General features: G+C 53.5%; 1 long non-coding RNA gene across 1 annotated transcript in view; it reads right to left on the reverse strand.

The window, feature by feature from the left end:
* Positions 1 to 8,119: 8,119 nt before the first annotated feature.
* LOC140430010 (uncharacterized) overlaps positions 8,120 to 24,286 on the reverse strand; it is a 203,306-nt gene continuing 187,139 nt past the window's right edge. The window contains exons 2-3 of the long non-coding RNA XR_011949273.1: positions 12,264 to 12,400; positions 8,120 to 8,879 (exon numbers count right to left, since the gene is read on the reverse strand). This is a non-coding gene — a long non-coding RNA (uncharacterized lncRNA). The remainder of the gene's footprint in view (positions 8,880 to 12,263; positions 12,401 to 24,286) is intronic.

Below are 24,286 nucleotides of genomic sequence, written 5' to 3' on the forward strand. Positions count from 1 at the left end.
AGGTTGGATTACAAGGATGGGGTGGGGGCATGGGCCTAGGTTGGGTGCTCTTACCAAGGGTTAGTGCAAACTCAATGGGCCGAATGGTCTCCTTCTGCACTGTAGGGATTCTATGATTCTATGACAAAACCCATTCCATACTTTTAAATTCCTTCAAGCACTTAATCCCATATAAAACAAAATATCTTTCCATACATTTTGGTTGCTATGGACCAGTTTGGGCTAAAGGGCCTGACTCCATGCCGTTGATTCTATGATCTAATCCCTAGTGCAAAACAAAAATTCATATTCATAGCCCAACATCAAAGTCAGATAATCACTTTATAAGCACTTGGAACTGGCAATCAAACTGAATTTACAGTGCCCTTATTGTGATAATGATAGGTTGTGGAAGCAGTCATGCAGCACCAATTCTTTAAAGATAACCCCCAGGCTTATGTCAACTGACAGCTAGTGAAACTTCAAGAAGAGTCACAGCAGACTACTTATTTCCCCACAATTTAAAGGGTTTATGGATTTAAATGACTTGACAGCTTAACTGATCCACTGAGTTTAGCCACTTTTTAAGCATCTTCTTGTCTACTCTTAACAATCCCGAAGGACACGTGGGTGGGATTCTCAGACCCCACGCCGAGTCGGAGAATCGCCGGGGGCGGCGTGAATCCCGCCCCGATGCCGGCTGCCGAAATCTCCGGTGCCGGTTTTTTGACGGATCATGTCGCGCTGGTCAGGGGCCGTTGGCAGTGGCACCCCCGACGATTCTCGGGGCCCCGATGGGCCGAGCGGCCGCCCGTTTTCAGCCAGTCCCGCTGACGTTAAATACACAAGGTCCATACCGGCGAGACCTGGCTCTGAGGGCGGCTTGCGGAGTCCTTGGGAGAGCACGGGGGAATCCGGCCCGGGGGGGGCCCCCACAGTGGCCTGGCCCGCGATCGGGGCCCACCGATCTGCGGGATGTCCTATGCCGTGGGGGCACGCTTTCCCTCCACGCTGGCTTCTGTAAAGCTCTGCCATGGCTGGCGCAGAGAAGAAACCCCCTGTGCATGCGCAAGGATCACGCCAGCGGTTCTGCACATGCGCCAGAACATGCTGGCGCTCCCGTGCATGCGCCAGTTCGGCGGCGGTTGGCGCGGCGCCAACCACTCCAGCGCCAGCCTAGCCCCCGGAAGTGCGGAGGATTCTGCAACTTCCGGGCTGCCCGATGCCGGAGTGGTGCATGCCACTCTTTGGCACCGGTACGGCCCGCCCGCCGGTTGGGGGAGAATCCTCGGGCGAAATTCTCCGATATCGGCGGAAAGTCCGCCGATCGGCGCAAAAAACGGCGCAAATTCGACTTGCGTCACGTCGGAAAAATGGGTCGAAAGTCTCCGGCCCGAAATGGGCTAGCAGCGACGTGACGGGATCCACGCTTGCGCAGTGGTTGACGCCGTGCAGCGTCATACGCACCGCACGGCGTGACGGCTCATAAGGCCGCGCTGCTCCCCCCCACCCGACCGCAACACCCGACTGCAACACCCGACTGGATGGCTGGCTGCCGCTCAGCACCGAGGTTCGAGTCACGGGATGTGGAGGCGCTCCTGGACGCGGTGGAGCAGAGGAGGGACGCCCTGTATCCCGGGCACGGCCGCAGAGTTGCCCCACACCACAGCCGGCGTCTGTGGAGGGAAGTGGCAGAGGCTGTCACCGCTGCGGCCTGACACCACGGACAGGCACCCAGTGCCACAAGAAGGTGAACGACCTCGTCAGAGCAGGAAGGGTGAGCCTCCCCCATTTCCCCCCTCCCCCATATCCCCCATAATCCCCCCCTCCCCCATATCCCCCATATCCCCCATCTCCCCCCTCCCCCATATCCCCCCTCCCCATATCCCCCCTCCCCCATATCTCCCATATCCCCCCTCCCCCATATCCCCCCTCCCCCATATCCCCCATATCCCCCCTCCCACATATCCCCCATATCCCCCCTCCCCCATATCCCCCCTCCCCCATATCCCCCCTCCCCCATATCCCCCATATCCCCCACCCCCCATATCCCCCATATCCCCCCTCCCCCATATCCCCCATATCCCCCATATCCCCCATATCCCCCCTCCCCCATATCCCCCCTCCCCCATATCCCCCATCCCCCATATCCCCCCTCCCCCATATCCCCCATATCCCCCCTACCCCATATCCCCCATATCCCCCCTCCCCCATATCCCCCCTCCCCCATATCCCCCATATCCCCCCTCCCCCATATCCCCCCTCCCCCATATCCCCCATATCCCCCCTCCCCCATATCCCCCATATCCCCCTCCCCCATATCCCCCCTCCCCCATATCCCCCATATCCCCAAGTGAATCCAGCCCTAACCTTAACCTCTGCAATGCACGCGCAACCGATGGCGTGCATTCATATACCTGCCTAACAGTGTTGCCTTTTACCCCTGCCACCCCCCGCCCCCCTTCACAGGATAAGCGCGCACACAACAATAGGGAGCATGTGAGGACTGGAGAAGGCCCCGCTGATGAGAGGCCACTGACCGAACACGAGGAAAGGGCCCTGGAACTGGCTGGCGGACCTGGCGACCGGGAAGTTGCTGATGCAGAGGTCGGGGGCGTAGTAGCAAGTGAGCCACCGACAGCCCGTCCCCATATCCCCCCTCCCCTATATCCCCCTCCCCATATCACCTGATCACTGCCTGATGTCTAACCATGCATGCTTCATTGTGTATCGCAGGACCAAACGTCCAGGCACCCATCCCCGCAGATGCAGAACGCCCGCAGGATGCCCCTCGGAGGCCACGGGAGACGGAGAGACCCAGACCCTCCAGCACGCGACGCGCGCAGGATGCCCCTCGGAGACCACAGGAGACTGAGAGACCCGCACCCTCCAGCATGCGACGCCCGCAGGATGCCCCTCGGAGACCACGGGAGATGGAGAGACCCGCACCCTCCAGCATGCGACACCTGCAGGATGCCCCTCGGAGGCTACGGGAGACGGAGAGACCTGGAGCAACAGGGAGACGACACCCCCATCACGTGCGGGAGCGACCACCCAGCGACGAGGGGGGCAGCCACAGGCCCCCGTCACATCTGAGCCAGGACACCACTACCCAGGACACCACTACCCAGGACACCACTACCCAGGACACCACTACCCGGGACACCACTACCCGGGACACCACTACCCGGGACACCACTACCCGGGACACCACTGCCCAGGAAGACGAAATACCGGACAGTGACTCAGAGTGGATGGGTGGAGACGAACCCCCACCCCAAAGTGCCATGGACTCAGAGTGGGACGAAGAGCACGACACAACGCCACTGCTGTCACCAACACTCTCCACCATCGCAGAAACACTCACCCGCGTCCAGGAGCTGGGAGTGGTGCCGGTCATGCGTGCCATCCAAGCTGACACCGCACGGGTGGCGTCCGCGGTGGAGGCAATGGGTGCGACGGTGTCAGACATGGGGAACGGTTTGCGAGGCCTGGGGCTTTCCGTGCAGGCGGCGTCTGTGGCCCAGGAAATGGCTGCCCTCTCACAGGAGGCCATGAACCAGTGCCAGCGCCAGATGGCAGAGGCGCTCAACGCCACAGCCCAGTCTCTGCAGGCCATGGCCCAGTCTCAGCAGGCCATGGCCCAGTCTCTGCAGGCCATCGCTGAGGGCATCGGCGCCAGTGGCCATGTGCGAGCCGGCGTCGCACTGTCACAGACAGGGTTTGCCAACACCCTGGACTCCATGGCTGCAAACCTGCAGACCCTTGTCGATACCAGCACGGGCCTCCAGGACTGGCAGCGCCAGATGTCGGGGGGGCGTCGGATGGCCAGTCCGTTCGCATCCCCCACCCATGTAGAGGCCTGGGGGCCATCGGGCACCCCGAGGGAGGAGGAGGTGGTGTGGTCCGTCCCGGCTCCCCCTGTAGGGGAGGTCCCGGTACACCGCGACACCTCGGACTCCCCCCCTTCCGTCCCAGGTGCATCGGGTGGACAACGGGCAGGACAGGCTGGCAGCTCGCCATCCCAGACGCCCGGGCCGCAGCCTGGCCCATCTAGGCCAGGACGCCCCAGGAAACGGCCGCCAAAGGGATCCAGTGTCAGAGGGCAGGAATCACAGGAGTCCACCTCCAGTTCTGCTGTACCGTCTGGGGAACCACGTAGACGTAGTCAAAGGGCCCGTAAGGCCAAACAATTAGACACTGAGTAAGTTGGCACGGGTGCAGGGCACAGATGAGTTTTAGGGGCTAGGGCACGTGCATGAACTCCTTTGGTTATTAAAGTCAATGTTACACCTAACGAAGCTGCCTTTGTGCTCTGTCCAAAGCGTGCGGGGGTGTCATGTACGTTGAGCGCAAGTGTGTGTGTGAGGGGTGGTCTTACCTCAGCCCCAGGTGAGTCTGCCCCCTTCCCCCTGGGCCGCCATCAACATCCCCCGGGCAGAGGAAGGGACCGTGCGCTGCAGTGTCACAGCCGCATGCAGGGATGGTCCGGGTGGATGGTGGTACTGTGGCCATGGGTCAGACATAGTCCAACGATGTAGAGCCAGGAGCTCACCGCAGGGCGGGTTGTCATCATCCTCCATGGCCTGCAATAGACACGCGTCCATCCGCAACTGTGTGAGCCCGGCCCGTTGTGCCGCAGGTGGATCGGCAATGGGGGGGTGGGGGTGGTGTGCATGCGGGTGGGGTGGGTGGGGTTGGGGAGGGAGGTGAGGGTGCTGGGTGGGTGGATGGGTGGGGGGTGTGGGTGGTCGGCTGTTGCCATGGTGTGCGGTCTGTGGCCATACTACCCGATTCCCACGCCCATCTAGTCAGTGAAGCGGGCGGCTGGCTATCAGTCTGTCCCGTGCCCGCTGGGCCAGCCGGTAACGGTGGACAGCCACCCGCCTGTGTCTACCCCGTCTGCCCTGACCATTACCCCCATCCCCCTCATCTGGGGAGGACTGCGCCTCTTCCTGCTGCTCCTCCACTCCGCCCTCCTCTGCCTGCGGCACATCGACCCTCTGCTGGGCTATGTTGTGCAGGACGCAGCACACCACAATGATGCGGCCGACCCTATCTGACCGATACTGGAGGGCGCCCCCAGAGAGGTCCAGGCACCTGAAACGCATCTTCAGCACGCCAAAGCACCTCTCTATCACTCCCCTTGTCGCTACATGGGCATCATTGTAGCGGTTCTCCGCCTCATTGCGTGGCCTCCGTATAGGCGTCATCAGCCACGATCACAATGGGTAGCCCCTGTCGCCCAGCAACCAGCCCCTCAGCCGGGGATGGCGTCCCTCGTACATGCCGGGGATGGATGACCGCGACAACACGTATGAGTCGTGTACACTGCCTGGGTAACGGGTGCAGACGTGCAGGATCATCATGCGGTGGTCGCAGATCACGTGTATGTTCATCGAATAGGTCCCCTTCCTATTGGTGAACACGGCCCTGTTATCTGCAGGTGGCTGCACGGCGATGTGCATCCCATCGATCGCGCCCTGGACCATGGGGAACCCGGCCACGGCAGAGAAGCCCACGGCCCAGGCATCTTGGCTGGCCCGGTCCACGGGGAAGCGGATGTAGCGGTGCGCCATGGCATAAAGGGCATCTGTCACTGCCCGGATGCACCGGTGCACCGATGTCTGCGATATGCCGGACAGGTCCCCACTCGGTGCCTGGAATGACCCCGTTGCATAAAAGTTCAGGGCCACCGTAACCTTGACGGACACGGGGAGAGGGTGTCCCCCGCCAGTGCCACGCGGTGACAGGTGTGCCAGCAGGTGGCAGATGTGTGCCACGGTTTCCCGCCTCATCCGGAGTCTCCTCCTGCATTCCCGGTCCGTGAGGTCCTGGCATGACTGCCGGGGCCGGTACACACGGGGCGCCCTCGGGTGCCTCCGTTGCCGCGGGGCCGCGACGTCCTCCTCCCCCTCCACGTCCTGTTGGTCAGGTGTCCGTCCAGCCTGGGCGGCTGCCGCCTGTCCCTCTGCGGCAGCCTGCGCCGCCTCCCTGGCACGCTCCTCCTCCTCCTCCAACTCATCCAGGGCAACATAGACATGAGCGGCTGCCGCCACGGCGACCAACATTGCTGGATGATCGGAAAACATGACGGCCTGGTGGGGGGAGGGGAACGACGACATGTCATCATTGCCCATATCCCCTCCTCCCCCCAGCCAGGTGGCATGGACCGCATGGGTCCAACTGTTGGAAGCTGGCAGCTGTCCAGGTGGACCAACTCACTTGCCCTCGCATCCCCCTCCCCGGCACGGACCCCCCCCCATCTCCCTCCCTGGCACGGACCCCCCCCCCCCCAAACCTCCACCCCGGCACGGACTCCCCATCCCCCTCCCCGGCACGGACACCCCCCCACCTCCACCCCGGCACGGACCCCCCATCCCCCTCCCCGGCACGGATCCCCCATGCCCCTCCCCGGCACGGACCCCCCCCAATCTCCACCCCGGCACGGACCCCCCCCAACCTCCACCCCGGCACGGACACCCAATCCCCCTCCCCGGCACGGACCCCCCCCCAACCTCCACCCCGGCACGGACCCCCCATCCCCCTCCCCGGCACGGACCCCCCCCAACCTCCACCCCGGCACAGACACCCCCCCAACCTCCACCCCGGCACGAACCCCCCCCAACCTCCACCCCGGCATGGACCCCCCCCAACCTCCACCCCGGCACGGACCCCCCCCCCCAACCTCTACCCCGGCACGGACCCCCCCCATCCCCCTCCCCGGCATGGACCCCCCCCAACCTCCACCCCGGCACGGACCCCCCATCCCCCTCCCTGGCACGGACCCCCCCCCCAACCTCCTCCCCGGCACGGACCCCCCCCCAACCTCCACCCTGGCACGGACCCCCCATCCCCCTCCCCGGCAAGGACCCCCCCCCCAACCTCCACCCCGGCACGGACCCCCCCCCCAACCTCCACCCCGGCACGGACCCCCCCCCCCCCCGCTGCACACACTCACACACAACCCGAGACACACCTCTCCTCACGCATTCAGACTGCGGCCACGCCATTGCCTGCCCAGAGCCAACCCCCCAGGCCGTCACTCACCTCCACGCTGGTCGGCGTGAACCTGGAGCACAGGGTCACGCCGATGAAAAGGAGGTTTGATTCACGTCGACATGAACGGTCATCACGTCGACGGGACTTCGGCCCATCCGGAAGGGAGAATATCGGCAGGCCGAAAATCGGCTGCCTTGCGCAGACCCGTGACATTCTCCGACGGCAGCGGCGACATTAACGCCCCTCCGACTTTTCTCCCTTCGGAGACTTCGGCAACCGGCGGGGGCGGGATTCACGGCGGCCAACGGCCATTCTCCGACCCTCTGGGGGGTCGGAGAATGACGCCCCTGACCCTTACCTCTCCTAAAGGGACACCTGGGCAGGCCCCCGACCAGCGCAACGTGATCCACTCTCCTGCCAAAAAAACGGCGCCTGAGAATTCGGCAGCCGGCGCCGGAGCGGCGGTGCGGGATTCACGCCCCCCCCCCCCGCCCCCCCCCAAGGCGATTCTCCGACCCGGTGGGGTTCGGAGAATCCCGCCCCTGATCTCTTTACAAAGAATACCTATTTTTAGTCTTTCAAGGCATTGCTGGTCAGGTCAGCACTTATTACACAGATTGTATTGCCCCTCAAAAGGTGGTGCTGAGCCACCTTCTTGAACCACTGCAGGCCATGTGGTGTAGGTACACCAACAATGCTGTTAGGAAGGGAATTCCAGGATTCCGACCTAGCGACAGTTAAGGAACGGCAATATAGTTCTAAGTAAGGATTGTGTGTGGTGCGGAAGGAAACTTGCAGGACGGGAACATGCCTCTCCAAGAGGGTACACTACCTCATCAAATAACTCCAGCAGCTTTGGACCTATTCTTCAAATGTCTAAAGCCCGTGAGGCATGTTTTGGGTGTCAGGTTTGAGGCAAGAATTCCGGAATTGGGACTCCAGCAACATTTTGACAAAGGTGTGGAGCCCTTCCAGCTTTGTGAAAGTTCAGGCACGAGTGCCTTACTAACAGAGCTTGTGTTATAATTGTGCTTTATTAGATGTGCACTATTTTGCTGTACTAAAGATTATTGTACATATACATTAATACAAATATGTGTTGTTCAAAATAGAATATAAGATCCAACATATTGTCATACCTTAGGTTTTATTTACAGTAGAATTAAAAACAATGCAGAGGCTGTACAGTTTGTGATTTGCATCCTTTAGTTCCTTTAGTTTCAATTTCCCTTAACCACTGTATATGTCTGAAATAGGAAGGAGGTTTAAACATTCTTAATACTACATTAACAATATTCAAGACGTTTTGATCTTCTTTGTTCCTTGTTCACAATGTGCTCACACCACAGGCTTAACTTTGGGACAAAGTCTATTTGGTTTCTATTCAAGACTAGACCTATGGGGCACGCATCAGGTGTTGAGGTACAAAGTGACTCCAAATTCAGACCGCCTCTGCCTCATAACTGCAGCGCCAGTTTAAGACAAAATAGATACCCCAGTTGTGAATGAATACTGAAAGCAATGTTATGGTTTTTTCAGATCTTATAAATTATTCCGCGTATCTCCTGTAACTCAGACAGGAAAGCCAAAGAAACCCGGAAATTGAACATAAATGCTGCTTAGATTGTATTTTTGTGGTTTCCGCCGCACTTCTACTTTAATTATGCAGTCATGATTCATTTGTCCAGTACAGTATGCTGCCTTTATTCCAACCAGGTTGTCAGCTTAAAGGCCACAAGCGGTATCTCCTCCAACCATGGCTCGTGTTCCTGTCAGGAAGCTAAGTCCCGCAAAACTGTCCGACAACAAGCTCCATGTTCATCTTGAGTGACGCTGCATCTTCGGATGATGGTCTTCCCATTTCTGAAGTCGCAGAGAGGCATCCACATTTTCAGCATCTGAAATAAAGTCAAGGGACAAGAGTTAGCTTTTAGTATGGAGGAAGAGAAGGGAGAGATAGGTGTTTGTGGAAAACAGCTCAGTTACACTTGCAGGGCGAGACAAAAGTAAGAAGGGAAAGGAAAAAAGATGAAATGCGTAGAAACCCTGCATAATGTTCCCTTCAGAGTGGTCACTCTCTCCTTAACTGTGCTTCCTCTGGAGGGAGATTGTGTACAAGTGGGCTTGGCCTCCACCAGATGGCACCTCCTATCACATGTTGTGCGTGATCCTCCCCTTCAAGAAATATGTGGACATGTTAATTACCATCTTGTGAGCCATTTAGAGAATGTGTCTGCGATGGTCAAATAATTTGTATGTTGTGTGAGGAGTGTGGAAGTGAGAATTGTGATGGCAGTGAGAGTAAGAAATGCATCATGTGTGAGAAGGAGGAGAAAGATGGGGAGTGAATTAGTGTGCAGTAATTGTATGAGTAAAGGGAAGAGGGTTCTTGTGAATAGTGGGGCTGCAGGTGTGAGGAGACCACAAGTGAGTAAAAATCTTACCTTGACTGATGAAGTAATTTATCTTTTTCTGGCATTGTTGGCAGATCCCGGGAGCTCCCCACTTCCACTGGTGGCAGAAATACAGAAACAAGGGGCGGGATTCTCCCCTACCCGGCGGGGCGGGGGGTTTCAGCGTAATGGAGTGGCAGGAACCACTCTGGCGTCGGGCCGCCCCAAAGGTGCGGAGACTTCCGCACCTTTAGGGGCCAAGCCCTCACCTTGAGGGGCTCGGCCCGCGCCGGAGTGGTTTCTGCTCCGCCGGCTGGCGGGAAAGGCCTTTGGCGCCACGCCAGCCGGCGCCGAAAGGTCTTCGCCGGGCGACGCATGCGCGGGAGCATCAGCGGCTGCTGGCGTCATCCCCGCGCATGCGCAGGGGAGGGGTTCTCTTCCGCCTCCTCCATAGTGAAGACCATGGCGAAGGCGGAAGAAAAAGAGTGCCAACACGGCACAGGCCCGCCCGCGGATCGGTGGGCCCCAATCGCGGGCCAGGCCACTGTGGGGGCACCCCCCGGGGCTAGATCGCCCCAGGACCCCGGAGCCCGCCCGCGCCGTCTTGTCCCGCCATTCAAAAGGTGATTTAATGAACGCCAGAGGGAGAGGGTTGACAGCGGTGGGACTTCGGCCCATCGCGGGCCGGAGAATCGTCGGGGGTGGGCCCGCCGGCTGGCGTGGCGCTATTCCCGCCGACCGGCGCGGCACGATTCCCGCCCCCACCGAATCCCTGGTGGCGGAGAATTCGGGACACGGCGGGGGCGGGATTCACGCCAGCCCCCGACGATTCTCCAACCCGGTGGGGGGTCGGAGAATCACACCCCATGCCTGTAAGGATTTCTTCCAATGGAAAAATAATTTCTCTCCTCTATTGTGTTATGCTGCTTTGTGTAGCATAAGCTGCTTCCTTGATATATGCTTTGACAAAGGAAGCTCCAGACTATGAAATGAGTTCAACTTGTTTATTGAACTATTAACACAGTTCTTAAATGAGTTTGACTCTCTGCTAATCTAACTGTAGTAAGTCAATCTATCTTTACCAGCCTGCTCTAAGCCACATGCTGGGTGTGATGCTGTTGATCAACCCTGATGTACTCTCTAGATGTCTGCTGTGGAAAGAGGCAGAGCATGTGTGCCCTGTCCTTTTATATGGGTTGTGAAGTGCCCCCTTGTGGTAATGTCACCTCTGGGTGTCCTGATTACCCATTGGTTGCGTCCTGTTGTAATGACCCATTGGCTGTATGTCTGCATGTCATGACATCTCTGGTGCTCCCTCTAGTGGTTACTTAGTTATAGTGTATTTACATTAACCTTTTGTGTATATACAGTGATGCATATCACCACATCCTCCTGTCCACCACCTGGGATAGATCCTGAAGTGATACATCTGAGAAGCTGTGTATGCCCCAGCAGTCCTTTCTTCGATTGAGAATTTTCCCTGCTGTCCACAGGCAAAGTTCACCTCTTCTTTAGGAAGGGTTGGATGCCTGTAAATGGCATCACTGCGCAGGTAATACTTCCTTCATGCCTAACTGATTATAATGAGCTGTCTGTGTGAGTTTCCTGTTTCCCTGTACTGACTCAGGTCGTGTGCACCTCTCCCCCACAGACCCGGTTTCAGGCACGATCAATTTTCCAGTTGATGAAACTTGAAAGACAGGTCAGAAAATGACGGTCATTCTGATTATTTCTGAGGTGTGTAAAGTGGGCGACTACATCTGTCCCAATTTATATTTGAACTGAAGACATCGATGGGCAGCCAGATGTTTGGGGTCTTGAACTGTGCCCCTACATATTTGAAAAACAAAGGCAAGAATAATAATAATAATTACTAATTATTAATTATTATTAATAATAATAACACAATAACAATAATAATCTAGCTGTAAAACCGAGGATGATGTCATTCAGTCAGACCCCCGACATCGTGACTCTGGAATGCAATTTCAAGAGGGGCAGGTGGCAAGTCAAGCAGAGATCCTACTCACAATGTTGAAATGAGCATTAAAATCCAATTAAATCATTGAGGAGGCTACTGACAGTAATATTATGAGCCGCTCTGAATTTTGGAAGCAGCACATAAGTGACATGGAGTGGGGGGGGGGGGAGGGGGACCTCGGGACAGAGCCTCAACATCATTTAAAGGGTGGGAACCGGGTGGCAGCTGTTTGTAGTGCTGCACTCGGCAGACTCTCACTGGGGCCTTTTCATTTAATTCAAAGGAAAGGGAAGGACAAATATTTGTTTTTGGCTTGAGGTTCCGTTGAGCAATAGTCCTCCTGGCAAGGGGGCTCATTGAAGAAGCGCCTGAGAGTATTACTCTTAAATATACTGGGTGGAATTTCTGTAACCAGAGAATGGACGTTGCCCGCTTTTAGCAGCAGTATTCAGAGGAGGTTCCCTGGCGAGGAGGAGAACCTGAGAGGGCAAATGGAAATGGACAGCAGCTCTTGGTCATTTGCAGGGACAGACTCATGGTAGGGGAAGTGTCAGAAGGCCGCAGAGGGGACTAGGCACAGAGAATGATATGAAGATGAGGCTACTCAGTGGTAAGAATGTACAGACAATGGAGGAGCTACCCCTAAAAGTCACCGAGGATTGTGCCTGTACAGTGAGGCCATGGCTGATCTGTGTGCCATGATGCAGGAGGAGACTAGTTCCAAATACATTGGTAGGCAACCAATGCCAGTGGCTCTCATGTTTACTGCTGCCCTAAACTTCTACACCTTAGGCTCATTCCAGGAACCCACTGAAGACTTGTGTGGCATCTCTTCATCAGCTGTACAGTATTGAATGTGTGTGATACTTGTAGAAGTTTCTAACCCAAATCTATTCCCGAGCACATACCCACCAACGTTAAACCATCTGTGCTGCGGAGGGTGCAGAGAAGTATTGTGATGCTGCACCCTCTGAGGTCCGCTTCTCCTCCTTAGAGAAGGACAACTATCCCCTGGACACGACAGTTCTCTGGTACTGCGATTGACCTGCATGAGAAAACAGAATGATCAGGCCCACTCAAGCCTCCAGTCCAGAGTCAGCTGCAGCTCAAACAGATCTCTGATAATTGTAAGACACAACCATCCCTCATTCTTGCCTAATGTTTTCCCATGCCTGTTTCCAAGGCAACCCACATTTATCTGATTGCACTTCAGGCTCACTGTCCACAGTGGAGTGACCGCTGTGATATCCTTCCAGCTCCTCCATTGGGGTCAGGTGATCATCAGAATGCGGCTACCGGCCCAGAAACACTTCCTGGTATTCTAGGCCTTTTTCTCCGGCAGAAGCACAGAAGAATGGTGATAATGGCACCACAAGAGCTAACGCAGTGTCTAATGGCTTTTCGTAGTTGCTGCAGTATCTGTGGCCAATGGCATCCATGTGACTCTGGGTCATTGTGGACCATCTTGGCGTGGCCCATAGTCCTGACAGGGGCGAGTCCATTATTTTCTAAGGAGATGCTGCAGCCTCCATCCATTGGCATCAACATGGTGGGCTCTCTCTCCGCAGAATCTGAAACATCATACCTCCCCATTTGCTGCACCCCCCAACACAGAGTGAGGGTTATCACTCATCCTGACAGAACAGAGAAGGTCTTTAACCCACTGGTGACACCACAGCCATATTCTCCAGATAAAGGTGGTGTTCCCATGTATCTGCTGCCCTTTTCTCTTCTGTGATGGACGTCACAGGTTTGGGAGATGCTGTCGAAGAAGGCCTGATGGGCTGCTGCAGTGCATCCCATAGATGGTACACACTGCTGCCAATGTGTGTCAGTGCTGGAGGGAGTGAATGAGTGAATGTTGAAGGTGGTGGATGACGTGTTGGGTGTTCTGGATCTGTGGAACACATACAGGCCATCAACACTTAAATAGTGCAACACTATTTTATTAAGTCAGAAACTGTTGAACATACTTTCATTGTGGGTTAACACGATATTAGATTGAACTAAATACCCATGCCTTGTCCTAACCAGTCTATGCACTCAGCACATGGTGAAGATCTGTGCTGCAGGCTGTGAGCTCTGTCCTACTCGGAGGCTGCAGCTCGAATGAGCGGGAACTCTGATGCCCCCTGTCTTTATAGTGCGTGTGCTCTAACTGGTGATTGGCTGCGGTGTTGTGTGTGTTGATTGGTCCCGCTGTGTGTCCATCAGTGTGTGTGTATCTGTACCATGATATACTGGTGTATATCATGACATCCCTCCTTTTATAAAAGAATGTATATGTGTGGCAATAAATAGTGTATGGTGAGAATGTTCCTAACTACGTGTGGGGTGCGAAGACATATTTACAGGACTACGTACAAGAGAACTAAGCTATTTACATGGGAAGGTGCCTGGTGCAGAGAAGCAGTATGCAACAAGAATAACGAGATGAACACTATATACAAACCAGGTAAACGATCAAACAAAGCAACAAAACAATTCAGAAAGTCCGCAAAGTTCATAAATTAAGTCTCTGAGGTGGGCGACGAATTCTGGTTGACCGCCTCAAGGGTGGGTCGAGAGCCGCCGGTTCAGGTGCGGGCTGGACTGCATCAGAGTCAGGGGGATGCAGAGTGACAGGGATTTCTGCATAGTCCGTGGCAGGGTCAGCAGGCGGGCGAGGCGACAGTGGAGGATCATGTAGCGAGCGTGGAACGAGGCGAAGGGCGCGTCGTTGCGGCGCAGAATGGAGCCATCCGGTAGTCGAACCGGGAACGAGCGGGGGGCCACCTGCCGAAGGACAACAGCGGTTGCAGACCAGCCACCATCCGGAAGATGGATGCGGACGTTGTCATCTGGAGCCAGAGCAGGGAGATCAGCTGCACGGGAGTCATGAGCCGCCTTGTGCTGTGCATGAGACAGCTGCATCCGGCGAAGGACCGGAACGTGGTCGAGATCTGGGACATGAATGGACGGCACCATCGTCCTCAGGGTACGACCCATGAGCAACTGGGCTGGCGACAGGCCAGTGGACAGTGGGGCGGAGCGATAGGCCAGCAAGGCGAGGTAGAAATCGGACCCAGCATCGGCAGCCTTGCAGAGGAGCTGTTTGACTATATGTACTCCCTTCTCTGCTCTGCCGTTGGATTGGGGGTACAGGGGACTGGATGTCACGGGGTAAAATTGTACCGCCTGCCAAAGTTGGACCATTCCTGCCTGGTGAAGCAGGGGCCATTGTCACACATAACTGTGAGCGGGATGCCGTGTCGAGCAAAGGTTTCCTTACAGCACGAATGACTGCAGACGAGGCGATGTCGTGCAACCGTATCACATCCGGGTAATTCGAAAAGTAGTCCACGATCAGGACATAGTCTCTACCCAGCGTGTGGAACAGGTCGATGCCCACCTTGGTCCACGGTGACGTGACCAACTCATGGGGCTGCAGGGTCTCACGTGGTTGGGCCGGCTGGAAGCGCTGACAAGTGGGGCAGTTGAGCACTGTGTTGGCTATGTCCTCATTGATGCCGGGCCAGTACACTGCCTCTCGGGCCCGTCGGCGGCACTTTTCCACGCCAAGGTGGCCCTCGTGTAGTTGTTCCAGGACGAGCTGGCGCATGCTCTGCGGGATGACAATGCGGTCCAGTTTTAGAAGAACCCCGTCTACTACCGCCAGATCATCTCTGACGTTATAGAACTGAGGGCATTGTTCCTTGAGCTACCCGTCTGTTAGGTGGCGCATGACACGCTGTAGCAAAGGGTCAGCCGCCGTCTCGCGGCGAATTTGGTCGAGGCGTTCATCCGTGGCAGGTAGATTGGAGGCCGTGAATGCCACATGGGCGTCAACCTGGCAGACAAATCCCGCTGGGTCACATGGCGTGTTGACTGCCCTGGAGAGAGCGTCAGCAATGATGAGGTCTTTGCCTGGGGTGTATACCAGCTGGAAGTCATATCGCCGGAGCTTGAGAAGAATACGCTGGAGGCGAGGCGTCATGTCGTTCAAGTCTTTCTGTATTATATTGACCAGCGGGCGATGGTCAGTCTCGACGGTGAATTGAGGAAGTCCGTAGACATAATCGTGGAACTTAACCACACCGGTCAGATGGCCCAGGCACTCCTTTTCTATCTGCGCGTAGCACTGCTCCGTGGGGGTCATGGCGCGTGACGCATATGCAACGGGGGCCCATGATGAGGCCTCATCACGTTGAAGGAGCACTGCCCCAATGCTGGATTGGCTGGCATCCGTCGAAATTTTGGTCTCATTTACTGGATCAAAGAAAGCTAAGACCAGGGCCGTGGTCAGTTTTGCTTTGAGTTCTCTCCATTCGCGCTCGTGGGCAGGGAGCCATTGGAAGTCTGTCATCTTCCTGACCAGGTTCCTGAGAGCCGTGGTATGAGAGGCGAGGTTAGGGATGAACTTCCCTAAACCATTGACCATGGCCAGAAATCGGAGGACCGCCTTCTTGTCCTCTGGTGTTTTCATAGCTGTGATAGCAGCCACCTTGTCCGCATCCGGCTGCATACCCAACTGGGAGATGTGGTCCCCGAGGAACTTGAGTTCCGTCTGACCAAAAGAGCATTTGGCCCTGTTGAGGCGGAGGCCATGCTCACGTATACGTTTGAATACGCGCTGGAGGCGACTAACATGCTCCTGCGGGGTGGTGGACCAAATGATTATGTCGTCGACATAGACGCGAACACCTTCAATGCCTTCCATCATTTGTTCCATAATCCTCTGGAACACTTCTGAAGCAGATATGATCCCAAACGTTATCCTGTTGTAACAAAATCTGCCAAAGGGGGTATTAAATGTGCAAAGTTTCCTGCTGGATTTGTCGAGCTGGATTTGCCAGAATCCTTTTGAGGCGTCGGGTTTGGTGAAGAGCTTGCGCGAGCCATCTCACATGTGAGCTCTTCGCGCTTGGGAATTGGATAATGCTCCCTCATGATATTGCGATTCAGATCCTTGGGATCAATGCAAATTCCCAATTCGCCGGAAGGCTTTTTTACACATACCATGGAACTGACCCAGTTGGTTGGTTCCGTGACTTTGTAAATCACTCCTTGGTTCTGGAGGTCCTGCGGCTGCTGCTTGAGGCGGACCTTAAGGGGTGCTGCGAGGTGCGTGCACCACAGGCGTGGCATTCTGTTTTAATAAGATCTTGTAGGTGTATGGGAGCGTGCCCATGCCCTCAAAGACGTTGTGGTGCCGGTTGATAATGCCGTTGAGCTGCGCCCTGAAGTCGGTGTCCTGAAAGGCAGGCGTGTCATCAGGAGAGTGAGAGTGAACTCGCTGAACTAGGTTCAACAGCTTGCATGCCTGCGCGCCAAGCAGGGAGGCTTTCGAGGAGCCCACGATTTCAAAGGGAAGGATGGCTTTGCATCACCTGTGCGTCACTTCAAGTTGGCACGAGCTGCTGGTATCAATGGCATTGCCATTGTAATCTAATAGCTGGCAGGCTGATGGAAGGATGGCTGGTTTGACACGAAGGCTTTGGAGGTCAGTCCGCGCAAAGAGATTGGCGGAGGCACCAGTGTCCAGGCGGAATCGTATTTGGGACCGGGTGACCGTCAGGGTGGCACACCACTCATCGTCTGGATCGATGCTGTATACTAATAGAGGCTGGATTCTTTGCTTTGGGGACACCCTGTTTTTTGTAACGATACCGACTCGAAAAGGCGCCTTCGGGCCTCGGTGTCAATGTTGGGTAGTAGGTCCGCATCGGACTCGGTGACCGTGGGTTGAATGGCCCGGACATTCCAGCGAGGCTGGCTGAAGCGATGAGTTGGCAGGCTGAGCTGCTCTGCATAAGGCAGCATAGTGGCCAAGTTTGCCACATCTCAGGCATTGTCGGGATTTGGCAGGGCATTGCCGCTTTAAATGGCCGGAGCCACAGTTGCCGAACGTCGTAGTGTTAGTATGTTCACTGCGCCACCGCACATGCGCGGTGCGGTCGTGCGTGGTGAGTGCCTGAGCATTACGTTCGTCGACGTCGAAGTCCCCTCGTTTGGTGCGCACAAGCGCGGGAGTCCGCGAAAAGTGCGCAAAATGGTCGCCCTCATCCAGGCTGAGGCCCTGGAGTTGCTCGATTGCTTGGACCCATTACACCTCGTGGGGAGCTTGCCGCGCCGTTTCAGCCGCTTGGATGTGGGAATACCGACTCGTGGCGTTTTCGTGTAGCACGCAGGTCTCGATGCCAGTCGCTAGGGTGAACTGCTTTACCTTGAGGAGCTGCTGGCGTAGGGGGTTCGACTGAACACCGAAAATGATCTGGTCGCGTATCATGGAGTCGGAGGTGGGCCCGTAGCTACAGGACTGCGCAAGGATGCGGAGGTGGGTGAGAAAGGGCTGGAAAGGTTCATCCTTACCCTACAAACGCTGTTGGAATACATAGCGCTCGAAACTTTCATTCACCTCTATGCTGCAGTGATTGTCAAACTTGAGGAGGACCGCCTTGAACTTTGTTTTATCTTCATCATCCGCAAAGGTGAGAGAATTGAAAATGTTGATGGCATGTCCCCCGGCTGTGGATAGGAAGAGAGCGATCTTCCTCGTGTCCGAGGCATCCTCCCAGTCTGTGGCTTCAAGGTAGAGCTGGAAGCGTTGTTTGAATATCTTCCAGTTGGCCCCTAGGTTACCGGTGATGCGGAGCGGCAGCGGCGGGCAGAGGCTGGCCATTTTGCAGGATGACTGTATGCTGGTGGAAGGCAGATCACTTGCAGGTAGGTCTAAGAAGTTCTAATATCCCTCAACTCCTGGTATCATGATGTGTTGGGTGCTCTGGGTCCATAGAACACATACAGGCCACCAACACTTAAAATAGTGCAACACTATTTTATTAAGTCAGAAACTGTTGAACATACTTTCATTGTGGGTTAACACGATATTAGATTGAACTAAATACCTATGCCTTGTCCTAACCAGTCTATGCACTCAGCACATGGTGAAGATCTGTGCTGCAGGCTGTGAGCTCTGTCCTACTAGGAGGCTGCAGCTCAAATGAGGGGGAACTCTGATGCCCCCTGTCTTTATAGTGCGTGTGCTCTAACTGGTGATTGGCTGCGGTGTTGTGTGTGTTGATTGGTCCCGCTGTGTGTTCATCAGTGTGGATGTATCTGCACCATGATACACTGGTGTATATTATGACAGTGGATAGGCTGCCAATCAAATGGGCTGCTTTGACCTGGATGGTGCCAAGCTTCTTGAGTGTTGTTGGAGCTGCACTCATCCAGGCATGTGTAGAGCATTCTATCACACTCCTGCCTTGTGCCTTGCAGATGGTGGGCAGGTTTTGGGGAGTCAGGAGGTGAGTTACCTGCCACAGGATTCTTAGCCTCTGACCTGCTCATATACGCACAGTTCAGTTTGGGTCAATGGTAATCCCCCCCCCACCCCTACACCGCCCCCCCCCCCCCCCCCCCCCCCCAAACATGTGGATAGTGACCTGGTCTCAGACAGAAGGGAGTTGGCCTCAGGCTCAAGAGAAGTTATTTGAGGCAGACGATGGGTGGTCCCAGGCAGAGCAGTGATGGTTTCAGGCTTAAGGTGGCTCATGCCACACTTCAGGCTCCCTGCTGACCACAACCTGCTTCAGGGCTTGGGTGTTATTCGCCCTTTAAATATATTACCGCACCTTCATCTGTTTCAGACAACTACACAGCTGGCACCTCAAGTTCAGCCTCCAGATGCAGCGCCATGTGTGAGGGTGCTGTCAGCTGTTAATTGGGTGTTGGAGAGGAGGGCCTTCATCACACAACTCTGGTTCCCTTGCTGCCATCCTGCCAGTTCAGATAAAACTCTGGCTCTTCTTTCAGACTGCATGTATGACCCTGAACTTCCAATCACTTGCCACTCACATTCTCTGACACCCTGCCACAACCCCCACCCCCCATTAGGCATTTTATAACATTACAGCCTTAACATTGAGTTCAACAAAATCATATCATATCCCATTTTCTTGGGCAGAAAGTGTTGGTAATTGTTCTGTTTTTATCATTTACCCATCCTTGGACTCATCTTTGACTTTGTTACTTCTTCCCTCTTGCCTTATACCATCATAATTTTTTGTCCTATAGTTACTCCTGCCCTCTCTCTATCACAGACTTATCCCATTAATCCTTCCTCCCTCTTGTTACTGTGCCGCCCCCACCCCCTCGCCACCCTCCCCCACCATCTCCTTTTCTCTGCTTGTGTACTTATTCAATAAACTATTAAACAACTTCTTCCAGTCCTGAAGAAAGGTCATTGACCAAACGTTGCTTCTGTTGCTCACTCCACAGGTGATGCCTCAGTGCTTCCAATATTTTCTGATTTCATTTCAGATTTCCAGCATTTGCATTATTTCATTATTGCTTTGCGTACGCGTAATCCTCAGGTTTCAACATGTTGTGCTTGAAAACATTAAGCACAGGGGTGGGGGGGTGGGAGGGGACTTATGTTAAGAATTGCTGCACCTTTTGTGAGATACCAATTTTAGCCATTGTGCAAAACCATTGTCCTTTTGCATACATTTTCTTATTGTGTCAAAATTGCCTTGCATGCTTTTGTTGAAGCTGAAGGTGGCAGGTTAGGAGCAGTAAACCGATGATGATGTGCTTTCTCAGTGGAATCAGCAGCCTTGGGGCGAGAGGATATTCATGTTTTTTGAAAGAGCCAGCCTGCCAAAGGGGTAGAACTTGACTTTGTACCATATTGCAAAGCGAGGTGATAGTGAGTGCAGCCCATTTACATCTCTCCCATTTTGTTTTTCTTTTGTCAGGAGTGAAATATTCCTACTGACCGACAGGCTGCTTATTTGCAAGTCTAACTCAATCCAGATGAATAAAAATGCTTTAAAAGCTTTTAGTAACTCCAGTAATTTATTTTGAAAGTTTCTTAAGGCTGCAGGCTCCATAGGAAAGCATTTCCACTAATACTGGCAACAGGAATACTTCTTTTTAACTCATCCTTAATTACCATTGGTGTAATGGGAACACAAATCATGGGATTTGGGGACTCCAATGCCATTGGCGCTGATTTTAATTTATGGTAATGACCTCCCAGTGGCATCAGTGAGTGCATACATAGTGGGCCTCAGATTGGGTCAGGAATGCAACAGCAATTACAGAAAGAAAACCCGGTATAAATCCAGAATTCACTAAGATTGTCGGTTGACTGATTTTATAGTAGGCACTTGCCAAGAATATACTTTGGGAAACACGACAACACAATAAACCTGACGGCTTTATCATGGAGATGCCTTGCTTCAAGGCCAAAATGCAAAAACGGAGGACTCGCCAGCAAAACCAACCAAACAATGCATGAAGAAAAGTGAGTACATGAAAATGCATATCAACACCTTACCATCTCAGATACAGGCAAAAACAATGTAAGAACTGTGCATTCTCTCTGTGTTAAGCCTCCCTGAGCAGGCCAACTCTCTAGGATCCCAATGTGCCGGTTTTGATAGATGAGGCTGATACTATAGGCAGAGGTTTGCCCAAAGTCATAAAACATTGGGCCAGTGATAGCTAGGCATTAAAATAAGGCTGAATACACAGTGCCCTGCCCTCATTATGCTGGCACATGGCACCTATCAGAAAAGTAAGGAAACTGTTAGTCAAGATCAGCCACTTAATTTTCCAACCCAAACCCACTGGGTGTGGTTGAATGCAAAATCTACCCTGAAAACCCAAATAAGAAAATTTCAATTGTTCTACTATTGGAAGCAATGTGCCACATTTGAATCATTTCAATTTTGAATCATCTGTCATTATCCATAGTATTTATTCAGGGTGATCCGACATGCAGAGTGCATTACCCGCACAGTCCATATTGAAGATGTGTGATAGCATTCACACATCAAAATTAAAATCTGCAATGTTAATGTACAGATTTACAGAGACATCATTTGCAATTAATTAATGAGCATTTCTATAGTCTGTATATTTTAAATCTCATTAATTTATAATGCAGATGATTAAAAGCATGGTAGTGCTTAGAAGAAGTGGATGTATATCAATTAATATCTAATTATCAGTGTCGACAGTTATTTATGAATTATTGGACGATTTTACTATCCTAAGGAGTAATTCTGTTTGGAATCAGCATTTCTTCATTAAACCTCCAAACACCCTAAAATCTATCCTTTTGAGAACATTTGAGGTGAAAATTAGTGTTGACGATGTTACTGCATGAACGTTAACAAGCTCTACTCTTGCAATATATTAGCCCTTGTTACATGAGTGGTGAGAGGAACCTGATATAATTGCATTTACTTTTTGTACAACAATGTTGCTGTTTGTAGGGGACATTTTGACACTGTGTGATAGTTTGGAAGTCAATGGAAATAAATGTTCGGAAAGAGCAACTTACAAAGTCATATGTATCACCAGTGAGCTTTATCCTTCAATGACCAGACTTAGTTCTTCATAAAATTATTGCCCTTGCAGAGGATCACTTCTGAAAATTTGGAGGTGCTTTTACATATGATTTTGCCCCATGTGATTTTGGCACTTATTTCTTCCCCTACCATCACCAATATAATATTTTGTTCAAGAAAGACTAACTGCCAAATGCTTGATTCTGAATTTGAGAGATTTACCAAATGCTCTAAGCCACCTAACCTGCAGGCAATAAATGAATCATCAGTCTCAGCATTTAAGGAAATGTTCATAGATCATAGAATCATAGATCATAGAATTTACAGTGCAGAAGGAGGCCATTCGGCCCATCAAGTCTGTACCGGCCCTTGGAAAGAGCACCCTACCCAAGGTCAACACCTCCACCCTATCCCCATAACCCAGTAACCCCACCCAACACTAAGTGCAATTTTGGACACTAAGGGCAATTTATCATGGCCAATCCACCTAACCTGCACATCTTTGGACTGGGGGAGGAAACCGGAGCACCCAGAGGAAACCCACGCACACACGGGGAGGATGTGCAGACTCCGCACAGACAGTGACCCAAGCCGGAATCGAACCTGGGACCCTGGAGCTGTGAAGCAATTGTGTTATCCACAATGCTACCGTGCTGTTCTTAAATTTGTTAGTCCCTCTAAATCCTTCTAAACCCTGTAGTTGGAGATACCCAAAGAAATCTCTTCCTGGTGGATGTTAGCACTGGACAATGTAGACATGCAGAACAAAATACTGCAGATGCTGGAAATCAGAATGAAAACAGAAATTGCTGGAAATATCCAGCAGGTCTGACAGCGCCAGTGGAGAGAGAATCGGAGATAACTATTCAGGAGGAATTAAATGATAATCATGCAAGGCAAAAGGAGATGATAATTGGGCAAGTAAAGAAGGAAAAGTGTGATCTAATTTCCTCGTCACGCCCGACTTAGTGATGCGACGAGGCTGTTAAATCTCGCAAGAGGCCTTTTGTGAGATTTGCGATGTTTGGAACGCCTCGCAGGATCTAAAGAGATCTTGCAAGGCATTGCGATTTGGATCTCACCCTCGCTGGGTGAGATCCAGATGAACAAGTGAGCCATTTGTCTAAGGCGGATTCACCCGAGCCCTGGGAACTAATGGCCTCGCCTGGGAGACCTCGCCAGGGCGCCATTTCGCACCAGTCAACGTAGACATGAACCAGGCATAACGGCACCTGGGATGGTCTCCAAGGGCATTGGAGACCCCTGGCACTGCCAGCTGGCTGGGGCACTGCCAGGTGGTGATAAGGTGCCCAGGTGCCAGGTTGTCCATGCCAGGAATTGGGCCCGGGGCGTTCCTGACTGAGGCCAAAAAAAGGGGCAGAGTCCCATTAGATAGCGGGGACGTTCTCGTTCCTGCAGGCTCCGAGAAATACCATGCTATACACACCCAAAACGGGACTCTGTTTTTTGCACATTAAATCACCCATAGACTGTTGGTTGTCCTTTTTAAAAGAAAAAAAATTTAGCGTACCCAATTCATTTTTTCCAATTAAGGGGCAATTTAGCGTGGGCAATTTAGCGTGGCCAATCTACCTCGCCTGCACATCTTTGGGTTGTGGGGGCGAAACCCACGCAAACACGGGGAGAATGTGCAAACTCCACACGGACAGTGACCCAAAGCCGGGATCGAACCTGGGACCTCAGTGCCGTGAGGCAACAGGGCTAACCCACTGCGCCACGGTGTTGCCCGTTGGCTGTCCTTTAGGATTAAAATGTGGATTCTTAATTCATTTACTGTCAAATTTAATACAGTGAGGACCATGTGGCCTTGAGTATCTCTTTGTTCCTCAGCACTTTGATTCATAAATATTGCTGTGTGGAGCTTTTTGATGAACTTACTAAGTCGGTAACCAATGAATATAGTTTTCAGCTGATTGGCAAAAGGTGCAGAACCGTCATGGGGAAATATGTCTTGAGACAGTGAATTGAATGCATAGTCTGAAAAGGTGGTGGAAGCAGATTTCAAAAGTAACTTTCAAAAGAGAATTTGATAAATATTTCAAGGGGAAGAAATGATAGGTCTATGGGGAAGATCAGAGAAGTGAAAATAATAGGCTGGCTCTATGGCAGAGTTGGCGTAGGCATGATAGGCCGTATTCTGTGCAGCAACATTCTAGATTCAATGAACGTAGACCTGGGGCGGGATTCTCCCCTACCCATCGGGGCGGGGGGTCCCGGCGTGATGGAGTGGCGGGGACCACTCCGGCTTCGGGCCGCCCCAAAGTTGCGGAAGCCTCCTCACCTTTAGGGGCCAAGCCCTCACCTTGAGGGGCTAGGCCCGCGCCGGAGTGGTTTCCGCTCCACCGGCTGGTGTGGAAGGCCTTTGGCGCCACGCCAGACAGGGCCGAAAGGACTTTGCTGGCCTGCATAAGTCCACGCATGCACGGGAGCGTCAGCGGCTGCTGACGTCATCCCCGCGCATGCGCGGGTGAGGGGGTCTCTTCCGCCTCCGCCATGGTGAACACCATGGCGAAGGTGGAAGAAAAAGAGTGCCCCTATGGCACAGGCCCACCCGCGGATTGGTGGGC

This window comes from Scyliorhinus torazame, chromosome 9 (assembly GCF_047496885.1).
Source record: "Scyliorhinus torazame isolate Kashiwa2021f chromosome 9, sScyTor2.1, whole genome shotgun sequence".
In the NCBI taxonomy this organism is placed as follows: Eukaryota; Metazoa; Chordata; class Chondrichthyes; order Carcharhiniformes; family Scyliorhinidae; genus Scyliorhinus; species Scyliorhinus torazame.